At 40.6% G+C, this 15,535-nt stretch overlaps 1 protein-coding gene across 12 annotated transcripts in view; it reads left to right on the top strand.

Moving 5' to 3' along the window:
- The window catches only part of ENOX1 (ecto-NOX disulfide-thiol exchanger 1), a 572,082-nt gene that overhangs the window by 366,878 nt on the left and 189,669 nt on the right, over positions 1–15,535 (top strand). The window contains exon 2 of one of the 12 annotated variants that reach the window (XM_059144570.1): positions 5,839–5,974. The exons of the other annotated variants lie outside the window; for them this stretch is intronic. The gene's annotated coding sequence lies outside the window, so the exon portion shown is untranslated. The remainder of the gene's footprint in view (positions 1–5,838; positions 5,975–15,535) is intronic. 12 annotated transcript variants of the gene reach the window in all.

The raw sequence follows: 15,535 nt of genomic DNA, 5'->3' as shown, positions 1-15,535 counted from the left end.
ATGAATGAGAGTTTACAGGTAGCAGGAGGGAAGAACAGGAAGAGAAGGGGGAATTGAGAAGATGAGAAATTCTAGAAGTATAAAATGCACCATGCAAAGGCCTGAAGCAGGAGGAGTTTGGCCACTGCAAGGATGTGAACGTGGGATAATGTATGCCGGTAGGAGGGGGTGGCTGAGATGGGGCAGGGTTGGCAGGTTGGCTGGCAAGAGAGGTGTCTGGCATACATCCAGAAGTGGCTGGGAGTCCAGAAAACAAGCCAGGTAGATAGCCTGGATATAACCCAGCTGAGCACCTCCCATGCGTCCGGCATTGCTGTAGGCGCTGGGGGTACACGTGGCTGTCCTTCCGGAGCTCTCATCCCAGTGCTCCATACATGACGTGTGCGTCTACAGTATTTCTGGAGATGAGAGAATTTGTAGCAAGTTGTTTCCAAAAAATATTTGCTTCTTCCTGTGCTGTGTGCTATATAAGGTAATTGGCATCACTTAAAACAAATCAAGGCTTGTCCTCAAATAACTCTCCACAAGTAACAACAACCTGTATCCTTGTTGGCTAGAGATGTTATAAAATGAAAACCCTTTTCAGATGCTTGCCTAACATGATCTAGTCATTTGAAATACAGTCATTTTTCCCTTCTGTGCAACGAAGCACATGAATTTACTTGCTTTATAGATTGACTTCTGAATTATGAATGTGTAATTTTGTTCTTCCTGTGTAGACCACAACAAATGTATTTTTAAACAATTTTATACTAGTTTCCATCTCTTGATTAGCCTTGTCTTTACTTGGTCTTTCGTACTCTGGTGTATGTGTTACTCAACTTATCCAACTAGCCTTTTGAACTACACTAGTCACTTTCTTACTCGCTAGACCAAAATTAGAAAAAATATTTTGAAATAACTGAATGTACTTACATATGTATAGATAAATTAAATGTATGCATATTACATACAAGTATGTAATGTGTATATATGCATATACATTAGAAACACAAACATTCTCTGATTTTCTTGGTTTCCTTTTCTTCCTCTGGAATAGAGACGCTTTTGTATCTTTAACAGCAACAGGAGCTAAAGGGAAATATTTGCATTCCATAATGGAAAATTGATTGTATGCTGCCCCCTTAGTAGACATTCTAATGCAACTGGAAACAGGAAGAAAAATCAAACTTAAATTCCTATTTTAAAATTAATTTATATGTTCCTATCCAGTGTGCACACGTGCGTGCGCACGCATACGCACACATCACCATATATTGGATTTTTGTTTTGAGTTAATGTCAAGGCGTTTTATGTGTCAATATGGAGTAATTCTGTAGTGACTTCTCCTCAACTATATCTTGTTTCCTCTTATTTCCTTTTACTGTTCTGCAGCCTTATCATTTACTATGTGTTATATACCACATTGTTGAGTGGTAGATATATTGCATTGTGCACTTATATAATTAGGCTATCATTTATCTAATAGACTGTGCTAGGCTGTACATTTATATGGGCAAGAACCACATCTAGTTCATCTTTGTGTTTCTTCTATCATCAAACACGGAGCCAGGGGCTCCGTAACCAAACTGTGGAACAAAAGTATGGTTTGATTCATGTATGTAAATAACTCCATAAAGATGTGTAAATTTTGCAAAAGTCACTTTTTTCCTGGCCTTTACACTGTTCTAAAGTATAACTTTCATGTTTTTAATCATGGTCAGATATGAAGGGGAGCTACAACCATCAGCTCCCTTATTTGACATCTGTGATTTATTTTTCCCGTAACTGAGCATTATCTTCCCCATTATTTCTTTTTTTCTTCTTTTTAAAGACTGTGTCTTCCCTGTCTCTCCTTATCATGTGTATATTTTAATTTGCCATCTTGTACACATGGAGTATATGATAGCTGTTCGAGTGCACTTATCTGCTAATTCTGTTATCTGCGAGGTTTCTAAGTGTCTTTCTGTTGGTCCTCATGATGGGTCATATTTTTCTTCTTCTTTGCATGCCTAGTAATTTTTTATTGGATGCCAGACATTGTGATTTTACAATGTGAGGGGCTGAACTATTATTTTTTTTTTTTTTTTGGTATCCCTTTAACTGTTTTTGAGATTTGTTCTGGGATGCCATTAAATTCCTTAGAAACAGTTTAATTCTTTCAAGACTTGCTTTTATGCCTGGATAGGTGGATTGGCAGCCTTTCGATAGACTAGAAATAATTCTGTCCCACTTCTGAGGCAGAACAGTTCTATAAATTGCAAAGTAGTATATTGCAAAGTTTCTCCTCTCTGGCTATGGGAAATTCAGTCTGTCTTCAGTCCTTCTGTAAGCTTTAGAAACAGTTCCACCTGCTCCTTTCCCATTGTCTTTGCCTCAGTCTTGGTACGTCATTCACACACCTGATCAATACTCAGCCAAAGACTTGAAGGGAACCCTCTGAAGATTTTCAGAGCTAGCTCTCTGGTCAGCACCTTCCTCTGCAGGGCTCTTCCCTGTTGTTTGCAGGTGATGTGGCCTCCTGAACCCTGAACTAAGGTACATCTCAGACTCTGTTTGAGTTTCTCTTTCTTGGGTTAACTTCGAGAAACTTTCTAGACAGTAGACTGGGACAATCACAACTTTTACTTACCTTTCTCCCCTCTCTCAATAATCACTGTTCTGTACTTGGTCTTGTCCAGTGGCCAGAAACTGTCATTTCTTGTACTTTGTCTGACTTTTAAGTTGCTTGAGGCAGGAGGACAAATTCTATCCTTGTTACTTCTTCATAGCTGGAGGCAGAAGTTTTCAGACGAAGTATTTCAAAAAAATGTGTGTGTTCTTTAGGGATATAACAGTATAAATCCAAGGCTATGGGGTAAGTGACTTGTTCTAGGAATGCTAAAAAAAGGGGATAATAAACCCACCAACTACTGAGCACATAATACGTACCAAACACTCTAAATATCGCTTCATTTAATCCTCTGCTAGCAAAATATTATTATCCCCGAGATTGAGGGATGTTAATTAACTTACCCAAAGTTATTCAGGTGGACGGAGACTGGAGTTGAAATCCTGGTCTGTGTACCTAATCTGTTTCCACTATGTGAAGATTTAGAGGAAAATGACTGAAGCAAAGCTTAGATTTTTGCCTCAGGCCTGCCCTATCTTTACATTTTTACTTTTTTTTAAAGAGTTATTTATTTATTTTATATATAGAGGGAGTGTTCACACAAGAGAGAATGGAGGCAGGAATGGGGGATGGGGAGAATCTCAGGCAGACTCTCCTCTGAACTTGGAACCCAACTTGGGACTTGATCCCAGGACCTTGAGATCATGACCTGAGCTGAAATCAAGAGCCAGACGCTTAACTGACTGAGCCACTAAGGTGGCCTTACACTTTTATATTTAAAAATAAATATCTTACTTGGAAAGATATCATTTGGGGGAAAAGGGAAGTAGTCATCATAGACAGTTTTTATATTACAGTGAAATTAAAAGGAGAGCAGTTATTTAATTTTTATGCTTCTCAATCATCTTTATTGTACTTAAAATCCAGAGATTTCCATTAAGCCTCATGAGTTTAGGACTTGGAGTCTAGTGCTCTCAAATCTGTACAAAAGTAAGAATAACTTAATAACATAAAATGGATTACTATGAATAAGACCAGGTGGTGACCTTCCTCTAGTTAATGTCAGTAAGCAAGATGATCATAAATATGGGGAAAATATATATTGATTTCAGTCTAAAGATACGTCAGAAAGTTTTCCCAAAAAGACAAGGGACTGTGAACTTCTCAGTGATAACACAGATCAGATTGACTTGGGTTAACTTAAATCTTCCTTCTTTGGGAAGTAGAGAGTCCAGAGCAGGTGGGAGCTGGGCCACACAGTCCTACAAAGTTGGGGTAAAGCACTGAAAATGGGGATGGAAGGAGTTGATGAGGGCAAACAGGGGTTTGGAAGAGTTGGAAGGTATGAAGGACAAAAGGGCATTAGCCAGTAACAGCAATAAATAGGGTCCCTTGCCATGATATCTGCAAAAGAAGAATTATTTTCCCTGGAAACTGATGAGCTGTCTCTGCAAGAGGCAGAGGGTAGCTTTAGAGCCTGAGGTCCTGGGTTTGAGCCTAGGCTCTTTTCCTTGGGCAGGTCATATTTAACTTCCCTGAGTTTGTTTGTCTATAAAGAGGGATGTAATTGTATCAACATCAGAGAATTGTAGCAGCTTCCAGATTCTGGTGATGTAAGGTGTGGGACATATTGGAGGGATCCAGATGGGTTAGATTCCTTGCCCCTTACTGGAGAGCAGAAGAGCAGGGTAGGGGAGAAGAGTGCCTTTGGATGACTCTGAATTTTAATGGGTTGAAATAGGAAGACTTGGCCCCTACGGGGGAAAAAAAAAATGGTCCCCATGTCCTGACTTTTCAAATCCTGTCCTAGGAGCAATGACAACCTCTTTCCTCTACAAGCCATGTGGAGGCTCCCACATGCCCCCAGAACACAACCACAAATTGTAGCTCTAAGATAGTATTACTCAGAGGATTTTCCACTGATTGCCTGTGTCAGTATTTCCTGGACTGTAGATTTCTGGCCAATTTCAGCCCTTCTGGAACATGAGGCCCTGGAAACTACAAATGAAAATCTGAGAACACAGCTGTTTGAAGCACTTCAGGGTCTAGGCTAGTGGGAAAAGGAAAAAAAAAAACAAAACAACTTTTTTTTTGGCCTAGAAATAGGCGGGGAAACTTGTTTGATGCTACATTTCTGTGGTCTCTTAACTATAATGCAATTTTACAACTGAAATTTTTTCGTAAAAGTCGCCAAGACTAAAAGTACCTAAACGGAACCTGCAGATCCAAATTTAAAAGTCCTATATTGAGTATCCACTATGCTCAAGCACTGTGTATAATCTCATTTAATCAGGTTTTAGCTTGCAAAAGCTTTCTTGGGCATGGAAACACACATCCTTGGACTATAATAAACTGTATTTTCCTCTTTGTCAGGGGCATTTGCTCAGATCATAGAAGTCACAGTTTTGACCTTGAAGTTTTACTTCAGAAAGTTTATGCCTGTGGGACAAAGGGATACTTTATTCTAAAGGGGAAGGAGAAATATTATAGTCTTCAAGCTTACTATGTGCTCCAACCATGAGGGCATCTTTAAAGAACTATCCCTCCGCTCCCTGGATGGGACTCTTGTGACCTCCATCAGTTAATGCCTCCTAGTCATTTGTTCTATCTCAGCAGGAAAAATAGGCCTCAGCACTCTAATGTGAGGCAACTAAAGTCTCCACAGGGGACCCTCACGCAGAGTGAATCATTGCTGACGAGGTTCTAACCAGAGACATTTTTATGAGCTGTGCAATCACTCAAAAATGCTCATTTTATATTTTCAAAACTCAGTGGCCTCTATCTTGGAAACCATGTATTTGAGAACATCTTTTTGAATTTGTTCATCCCCAGCTGTGAGAAAATACTGCCTAGTCACGGGTAGGAAAAAAGCAATTTAAAGAAATAATAGAGGAAGACGATGATTTCATCCTTGCCTGGATCTCTGTGTCATCCTTGTCGGGACCGAGCCAGGGGAGAGGACAGCCGTAGCCTCTGCAGGGGCAAAGGAGGGGAGCCCAGGGCACAGCAGGCCGTGACTGGCTGGAGAAGACCAAGATGGGCATTCAGGGGCAGAAAAAGCAACCAGAATCATCTGGGAAATAGAGTGCCAGGGCCCTGAAGACGTGGTGTTACTCTTCCTCTCTTCTGTCCGGTGCTGGTTAGGCAACCATGAGCCGGTTGCACGGATTTTGAGAGACTCATTATCCCCACCTGTCACAGGAGGGGATCCGGGCGTGTCCTTAATGCTCTGAAATCCCATGCCTTAGGAAAATCCCCAAAATCAAGAGCACAAGGTATTAATATGCACAATGCTAGAGTGACGAGCATCCAGTTAATATCTCGAGGAGATAAAGCAAGACAACTTTTAACAGGAACCACAGGAAGAGTATCTCTATAATTAAGGTAATCTTTTTCGGTGGTGGTGGTGTTTTTTGTTTTGTTTGTTTGTGTATTCTTTAATGGATCTGGAGAGCGCCTACAGAGTTAATCACACAGACTACCCCTTGAGTAATGTAGGAGAATCATTGTAAGGAACTTCGGTATTTCTAGTCTTTGAAGAAAGAAGGTACAAGAGAGGGGAGGACGTACCCCTAGCAGTTTCGTGGTCTTTGACATAGCTGTGGTGACCGCCGAGTAGCCGGTAACTGAAGGCAGACATGAAGGTGACATAGCTGTGGTGACCGCCGAGTAGCCGGTAACTGAAGGCAGACATGAAGGTGACATAGCTGTGGTGACCGCCGAGTAGCCGGTAACTGAAGGCAGACATGAAGGTGAGGAGGAATGGGCATTCTCTTCAATTGGAGAGTCTCCAGCAGGCCTAGGAAGTGTGTGAGGTGCCTCCTATCAGACATTTTCTTCTCTGTGGAAGGGCATGGCTAAAGACCACCTGAAATCCAAAATGGGTGGTCTTGTTTGTTTTTATTTGTCTTTGCTAATCTGATCTATGAAGTTCTTTGCAGAAAACTGGGGGACTTTGTAAAAATATGAGTAAGAAGGGGGCGCCTGGGTGGCTCAGTGGGTTAAGCCGCTGCCTTCGGCTCAGGTCATGATCTCAGGGTCCTGGGGTCGAGTCCCGCGTCGGGCTCTCTGCTCAGCAGGGAGCCTGCTTCCCCTCTCTCTCTCTGTCTGCCTCTCCGTCTACTTGTGATTTCTCTCTATCAAATAAATAAAATCTTAAAAAAAAAAAAAATATATGAGTAAGAAGGAATCAGAAATGCGCACTTTCTCACCTACCTTTCTCTTTGCAAAGCCGTGGCTGTTCTCGGGAGTGTTCTCGGAAAGAGCCCGTGTGGCATCTGTGCCATGCTTTGCTCAGTTTGTGTGTGATGGATCCTTCTTGGAATGAGTAAATGAAGTATTCTGTTTTAACTGGCCTCCTGCTGGGCTCCATGCTTGGGAAGGAAATGTAAATAAGGCCAAGCTCATTCCAATCGTGTTAATGAGAACATGGAGACAAGACTAGGGGCAAAATAACTGAAATGAGGATAATTTAAAATGTATTGTAATATGGTGGCCACTGGATGGGAAGGAAGATGATAGCACCAACTCAGTCGAAAGAAGAGTCCAGAGCTAGAAAGGACTTAAATAGTAATATATCACTCTGGTATTTAGTGTTTCATTTTCTGAGAGACTTCAGATATAATATTTCTTTTCGGCCATAATATTTAGCTCTGCAGTGGCCAGTGTGTCTCATACTACTCCCATACTGGTGGCAGACATTGCTAACACGTTTGTCAGCACCCTTTTTCCTGCTGAAGGGGGATGTGTCCTTAGGTCCCAGCATAGCTCTCCAAGCAGCCAACACCAGTGTAAACGTGAAGGAGTCCTTCTGCGAACACTGGACCTTTCATTTTATGGATGAGGAGCTAGAGGTCCAGAGAAGGTTTAGTGAAGTTCTACAGGACAATTTATCCTGATTATTCTCACCACTGTTGATTGGCTTGAGAGGAGCACCTCAGGGACTCTCGCCCGTTCCCTTCCATGTGCGATAAAGAGTGTGCCAGGTTTGGGAGGGCCCTCATACTTTTCACTGAATGAAATTGACTGGTTATAAGGGGAAACAGGAAAGGTCTAACCTTGGCTGCTTATGCGGAAGATTTAACGGGAAGACTTAATGGTTTTCATCATTTACTATAACAATTGTGTGTATTTAAAGGAAAAGACTATTAATAATTCCATATGACAACTGAGATACGGATGAAATTAATGAACCATGCTTTTTCTTCGCATTTATAATCAGTGTCCTTAACTTCTCCTTGTTTCATTTCTCATTCTCGTTACTTTCTTTTCCCTGTGAGACCGTGCTCAGTCGTCCGTCCTTTCCTTACACTCTCGTCTGTCCATCCACCCATCCGTCCATTCATCCCTTCTTCCCTCCTGTCTTTGCCTCCTCTCTCCCCCTCTTTTCTCTACCCTCCCTTCTTCCCTGCCTTCTCTCCTTCCATACTTGTTGATCACCTTTCACTATGAGAACTAAAGTTATCTCTGCCTCATGGAGCTCTTGCTTTGACGGTGGAGATAGATAACAGACATGTTAATATGGGTATAAGATGCAACTTGTAACATCGTTCTGAGGAAATAGTAGGATGCCACAATTTTGATTGAGCGCAAAGGGGGAATCCACTGTGGATCTTAACATGATCAGTAGAAGTTACTCTGTAGAGACAAAACTCAAGCTAAGACATTGAGGAGGAGAAGGAGCTGGCTCTGGAAAAGGATGGAAGAGTGTCCAAGAGGATGCTAAAGGCAGAAAGAGCTTGACTTGCTTGAAGAACTGCTTTAGGGCCAGTTTAGTGGAAGGGCTGGAGATGTTATGAGAGGTGTGATGGGGTTCATGGCCCTGTAGGTCCTGAGAAAGTGTTCAAACTTAGTTCTAAGATTAACTGTAGGCCACTCATTCATTCACTCACTCAACAGAGGGATTCTGTGATTGAATTTAATGTTAAAAGAGGAAGGATCAGGCTGCTTTGGGTGGCTCAGTCAGTTAAGTGTCTGCCTTTAGCTCAGGTCATGATTCCAGGGTCCTGGGATCAAATCCTGCATCTGGCTCCCTGCTCAGTGGGGAAGGGGCCTCTTCCCCTCTGCACCTCACCTCTGCTTGTGCTCTCTCTCACTCTTGCAAATAAATAAAATCTTAAAAAGAGAGAGAAAGGACCCATGACAGGGTGGAAGTGGGAAAAAGGGAGTCATGAAGAAGGCAGCACAAGTCTGTGCCCAGACATGGTTTTGAGTAGTGGGACACTAACGAGGTTGGAGAGGTGAGAACAGATCTGTGATATATTGTTGAGGTCGAGCCCTTAGGATGTGGTGATTAAATGAGAGAGGAATGAGAGAGAAAGGGGAATCAAGATGAACTGCATGTTTTTAGCTTGAGTAATGGGGTAATTGGTGGTGGCATTTCACGAAACAAGAAAAACACAGGAGGAGCAAATACAGGCAATCAGACATGGGGATTTATCCATCTCAGGGTTGTGCTCTCATGAGAAATCTAAGTGGTGAAGTGGAGGAGGCATAAGGACATGTGTGTCTGCTGTGAGAGACACGTGTGCCAACATATACACACACCAAGGTATCTGTGTCATCAGCATGTAGAATGTTCTACACCATGGATATGAGGGAATTGGCAAGAGAACAGAGGAAAGGGGGGGTGCAGGAGCTGGCTTGGACATTTACAGATACTTTAATGATACTTTAAGGGTCAGGTGAGGTGATGCGTAGGGAGGTCCCGTGCAAAGCCAAACACAAAGAAAATAGATTATTATGAGTAATAATACCTTCATGATATTAATGGATTCACTGTTTGTCATTTTTGTTCCATATTTAAATTTGGACTATTAAACCCCCTTCAAAAAAAAATGAAAGAGAGGGGAAGGAAGGAAGAAAAAATAATGATAAATGAAAGGTTAAAAACATATGGTCAACTCTTTGAAGATGTATGTCTAGAAAGGAAGCAGGTAAATTGAGAGGTACTTGGGTGGGGGGCAGACATGGGCTCAAGAGAAAATGAAGACAAACTGATGGGACATGACGATACACTTTTGGAAATGGTCCCTCTGACAGAAAGGAGTATGGAGAGAGGTAAGTGTAAACAAAGAATCCCAAACCTGATTTGGGTAAAGCTTTCCTGTCCATGGTACACATAGTGAGGCCGTAGTGTAGAAAGAGAGTGAGCTCTTGGTCTCCGATCAAATAAGGAGCCACTGAGAGAGGAAGGGTTTTAAAACTCAAAATGAAATATATTATTGATCGACACAGTCTTATACTTGCCAAAATCTTGTATACAATTGCTGAATCTTTGCAGACATTTCCCTTGATAAATAAGAGAACACTCATACGTGTCCACAGAAGCCAGTATTGGGCACGGCCATCTGGTGCAGCCCCACTGCTCCCTGTTGAGGAATCTCTCCTCCGAAGACTTAAGTTTCCCTGTCTAAATTTCATTTATTTGCCTTGATTTCATCTCTTTGTGCTGTAACTTACTCTAAATATTGATATTGGTTAATTAATTGATTATTGATTATTGGGGAAACTAAAGTCCATACATGGCTTTTGGAAAGGAGGAGAGTTATTATTTCTCCTGCCATGAAAACGTAATGCCTCCCCTCCTTATTGGAACCTGCTGTCCAAATACACGTCACACTCCTGAATAATAGGGCTCTCCCAGGCCTCGCCTTCTTTTAAGCATTCATACTGTATCTTATATTTGCATGTCGTTAGTTTTGCTTGTTTTTGCCAGGTCACAGGCTAGGTCAGAGGACAAACAAATCGCCTCTCTCTCTCCCCACCTCCCCCTCTGCCCTCCCCCACCCCACTTCCAGAATGTAGTGTAGAGCAATGGTATTTGTTACCCTGCAGGAAAGATTAGGCTGGACTGACCATTATTTCCCCCAGACCCTAGTGGTTTGCCTCCATGAAATGCAGTTCCACACCTGAAGAGAGATGTTCACCTAAGCAACACGACTGCATTTAGCCTTGTGAAATTCCTACCATGGGCATCACGGAAAACTAGTAAAAGATTTGACTTTTTCTTGTTAGGCATATGAACTCAGGGCCAGTAAGGGTAAGTCTCTTAACCTCTGTGGCCTTCCGTTTCCCTGGTAGAAAACCAGCCTATTGATAATATCGATTGCACTAATCTTTCTTCCAGGGATCAAGTGTGTGGTATATTGTGACATTTAAAACCGGAAATTAAGAGTTGCCTCAGGGTTCATAAAGTTCTTTACACACTTTAAATATTTTAACCATCTAATCATTCACCTTCTCAAAGTTTCTAGAACTAATTCAGGGGAATGTATATTGAAAATTTTGATATTGTCAAATTGTCTCCTACATAAGCTGAATCCATATTACCCTCATCCCCATAGTGGGTATTTTTAAATGGGTTTAATCCTTCTACCTCAATGGGTGAAAAATGACCTCACACATCTCTTCGCAGTGCTTTGACTACTCTGTTGGTAGTCTTTGAGCTAGCTGTTCCCAATTTGCAAATTGTGCGGATAACTCCACTGTTGAGTCTTGATTTCCCACTTGGAATGTTTCCTTAAGATCGATTTCCAGTGAACAGATGATATGGTCATTTCAGTTGCTCTTGAGACATCACAAAATTACCTTCAAAAGAGTTTTGCAATTTATATTCAGTACATACTTATGTATACAATATATATTCAGAGATGCCTCAATGTTTTGATTTTAGCCTCCTTGCTCACTCTGGGTGTTACTGAAAGTATTTTTGCTAATTTAGTAAAAGTGAAAGATGTTGACTTTTTATTGCCCAGGAACCATAATTTAAAGGGCCTCCTGATGGTCCTATAGCCAGATGGAAGCCTGGCAGTGACACCAGAGATTTATTTTCTGTTCTTTCACCTGCTGGTTAATAATTAGGCAATATTTCCATGCCCACAGTTGGATCAGATTGAACTGTTCTTGCTGAGCTGTTAATGATTCAGAAACACCTTCCCCTGCCTCCCCACCTACCTAAATTCTACCAACTTCTTTGAGGGCCCTTCAAGTCCCACATCATCCAAATAGGCTTCCCCGATAGCTCTGGCCAAAGTCAGTGATGCCCTTTCCCACCTACCCCAAGGCCCTCATTGCTCTTCTCATATGGTGTGACCCCAAACTGTCGTTAATTTGTTTCCATTACTGGCTTTGCTTTTAAGATTTTGTAAAATGATACACTCCACCTGCCAGGTGGTGTTCACACCATGCCCTTTCTCTCCAGGACGTTTTTGTTTTTGTTTTTGTTTTGTAAGGAGACACTTCCTAAAAGAACAGTGAGACCTAATTAATATTATCGGTTGTACTGAACTGAATTCACTCCAAACGGATTTCACTCCAAAAGGTAACGTAGTATAGGCCATTCCTAGGACTCTCCACAGGCAGATCAACGTCACCATTATACTTTGCTTTCAGACATTACTGTCTTTATGCCATTCTGGTTGGTTTTTTCGGTACCTTTCCTTCATGGTCTCTCCTTGTTTAGTCTTTCAGCATATTCCAGTGAACAGGATTAGTTTCTCCTCCCACAAAATACCGTAAGCACGCTCACCCAGTGGGTTGAATTTCTTCTCTGTTTGGATCATGTCTCTTAAGCGACACCAATCCACTCGAACCTGGCAGCCTTCATTGTTATTATTGACTCCGTCTCTAATGTTGGCATTTTCCAGCTCTGCTATTTTCAGAATATACCTGTTCATGTCATTCATGTGTCTTTTGTCAGTAATCTCTGGTTTCACTGACATACTGAGTTTCTGCGGCTAGGGAAGAGCTTCCACCCACCTATGGCTAACTTTGCCTCCCTAGCTTAAAATACTTCCAAATCATGGATGTTCAATTTTACCCCCGTACCATGACGTCTCAGCCTGATTATCTGGTATTAACCCTCACCTAATGTTCAAAAGCACCTGTGTGTGTGTGTGTGTGTGTGTGTGTGTGTGTATGTTTGTATATACATGTGTATATATATGGGTATATATTTTTATAGTATATCTGGTTCTAGATCTGTGTTTATATAGTTGTGTATAAGGATGTGCATACATATGTATATATATGTGTGTCTGTATATCTTCTAGCAATTAGAACAGAATTAAAACTATTTACAGAGGTATTCAAATCTTTCTCTTTAACCTTTAAAACACTTCTGAATGATCATTCAAGCAGAAAGTCAATAGGCATAAAAGATAGTGATTATCTAGTTGAATAGCAGGGATGAGGAGGCCCTTGGGACATTGTTCAAAAGCATGATTTGTCCCCTGCCGTTGATCATATCTCTTCAGCATAATCCTTGCCCACCAGGCTCCACCAACACTGGCCTCTTTTTTATACCCGGAACTTGCTAAGCTTGTTCTTGCGCTTGGGGCTTTGCTCTCCCTATCTCCCTGCCCAGAACCTCCCCACCTATATTTTCCCACTTCTCACAACCTGGCTGCTTGTTGTTAGAAGCTCACATCAAAAGTCACGTTTGGGGACGCCTGGGTGGCTCAATTGGTTGGACGACTGCCTTCGGCTCAGGTCATGATCCTGGAGTTCTAGGATCGAGTCCCGCATCGGGCTCCCAGCTGCACGGGGAGTCTGCTTCTCCCTCTGACCTTCTCCTCGCTCATGCTCTCTCTCACTGTCTCTCTCTCTCAAATAAATAAATAAAATCTTCAAAAAAAAAAAAAGTCACGTTTGCAGAGAGACCTTCCTTGACCTGCCAAGTGGCTTCCCCCCTTCTCTCCCACCCCAGGGTAACCCTTACATCCTTCTTTCCTTAAGGCTTGTTTACGTCCAATTGACTCCCGCTAGGAGGCAAGCTTCCTGGAAAGGAGGCAGCAAGTCTGTCTTGCTCCAAGTTGTGTCTCTGGTTCTTAAAACACGGCCTGGCACACAGAAAACACTAAATAATATATGATGGGGGGAAGAAAAGCATCAATGGAGTATTAGCCTGAGAGGACTCTCAAACTCTCATATGATTTTCTTCTCCTGCTCCTAATTCACTGGGGTTTACTTTTTAACAGTCTAGCTTTTTAAAGGTGCTGCCCAAGCTTTTTCTAGAGTTAATGTTATCAGGGCAAGTTTTGATATCTGAACTCTAATTCCTAGTAGGAATTATAAAGCTTATTATGAAAAGCTACTGCAAAGAATTAACGAAAATGTGTTAAAATCAGTTCTAAACATTTTAAGGGAAAACCCTGAAGAATTTCTATTTACTAAAATGAGCGATGATGAATCACTAAATTCTACTCCTGAAACTAATATTACACTATATGTTAACTAACTAGAATTTAAAAAAAAAAAAAAAAAAAAAAAAAAGTAGGTGAAATTTCAATGTTCATTTCCCAAAACAAATCACCAAGACACCATGTTCTTGTACTATTTAATTCAAAATGCCTACAAGTAATTTTATTTCTATTTTTTTTAACTATCCAAACAAAAAGCTAAAAATTTTACTTCTAAGTCAACAATGGGTGATGAGAAATGATTTATTAATATCATTCTTTGGTGAACCTTAGTTTCAATCAGTTTTTACCAGTTTTAGATTTATTGAGTAGGAAACAGCTTGTAAGCATAGCATTTGCTTGGGAAAAATAATATGTTAATATAGTAATGTAATTTGTGTTCCCTTCATTCTTTTATCAGAGAAGAGTCTACCAGTGCTGAACTAGACTTAAGAGTTCTAAAAATTATTTTCTATAGAGTTAAATTTTCTGGTAGGCCTACCTGACCAATTTTAAATAATCCTCTTGGGAAAACAACAACACTGCTACAAAGAAATTTCATGCATCATCAGCATGTCTTGGTAATGACAATTACAATCACAATGTAATGTGAATCCTGACTTACCCATTTCCCATCAAAGATAGAGTTAAAAGGGAAAATAGAACTTGGAAAGTACAGAGGAAAATTTTAATACATTATAGCATAAAGATGAAAAAAATTGTTGCAATTTCAAAGAACAGAAATAACCACTACTTATATCAATGTATTTCCTTCCAGTCGCCTTTCTGCAAATGTAAAAACAAATGTGTTTAATTCTAAAAATTTGGATTATCACTTTTTCTTACCAGTAGGGGGAAAAGATACAATTTTCTCACGTCAGTAAATATTCTTTGGATGCAAAATAATTGACTTAGCCACACATATTTTTGGTCTGCTCCTCAAATCCTTGCTAAACCTGCTATTATGTTTTGAATCTTTGTTAATGAGATGGGTAAATGTATCTGGATTTATTTTAACCTTTTCAAGTCTTTTTCTTTTTTTTTTTTTTTTTTTGAGTATAGTTGACTTCTATGTTGGTTTCAGGTATACAACTGAGTGGTTTGACAGTGTCTCTATTATGCTATGTTCATGGGAATAGCTACAATCTGTCCCATTACATCATTATTACAATATCATTGACTGTATTCTTTATGCTCTGCTTTTTATTCCTGTGACTTACTTATTCCATAACTAGAAGCCTGTATCTCCCACTTCCTGTCACACATTTTACCTACCCTCAACGCCCTCACCTCTGACAACCATCAGTTTGCTCTCTGTATTTATAGTTCTAATTCTGCTTTTTATTGTTCTATTCATGTTTTTTTTAAGATTCCACATATGAGTGGAATCATATGATATTTGTCTTTCTCCGTCTGACTTATTTTTAGCTTAATACCCTCTAGGTTCATCCATGTTATCTCAAACAGCACAATCTCATCCTTTTTATGGCTGTGCAATAGTCCATTGTGTATATGTACCAGTTTTTCTTTCTCCATTTGTTTATTGATGGACACTTAGGTTGCTTCCATGTCTTAGCTATTGTAAATAATGCCGCAATAAACATAGGCCTGTATCTTTTCAAATTAGTGTTTTAACTTCTCCCTGGGTAAATATGCAATAGTTGAATTGTTGGATCATTTGGTATTTTTATTTTTAACTTCTTGAGGAACTTCCATACTGTTTTCTACAGAGGCTGTGACAATTTACATTCATACCAGTGGTGCA

Source organism: Mustela lutreola, chromosome 13, assembly GCF_030435805.1.
Source record: "Mustela lutreola isolate mMusLut2 chromosome 13, mMusLut2.pri, whole genome shotgun sequence".
In the NCBI taxonomy this organism is placed as follows: domain Eukaryota; kingdom Metazoa; phylum Chordata; class Mammalia; order Carnivora; family Mustelidae; genus Mustela; species Mustela lutreola.
The sequence above is the reverse complement of the archived record's forward strand: the minus strand, read 5'-3'. Positions and strand labels throughout refer to the sequence as shown.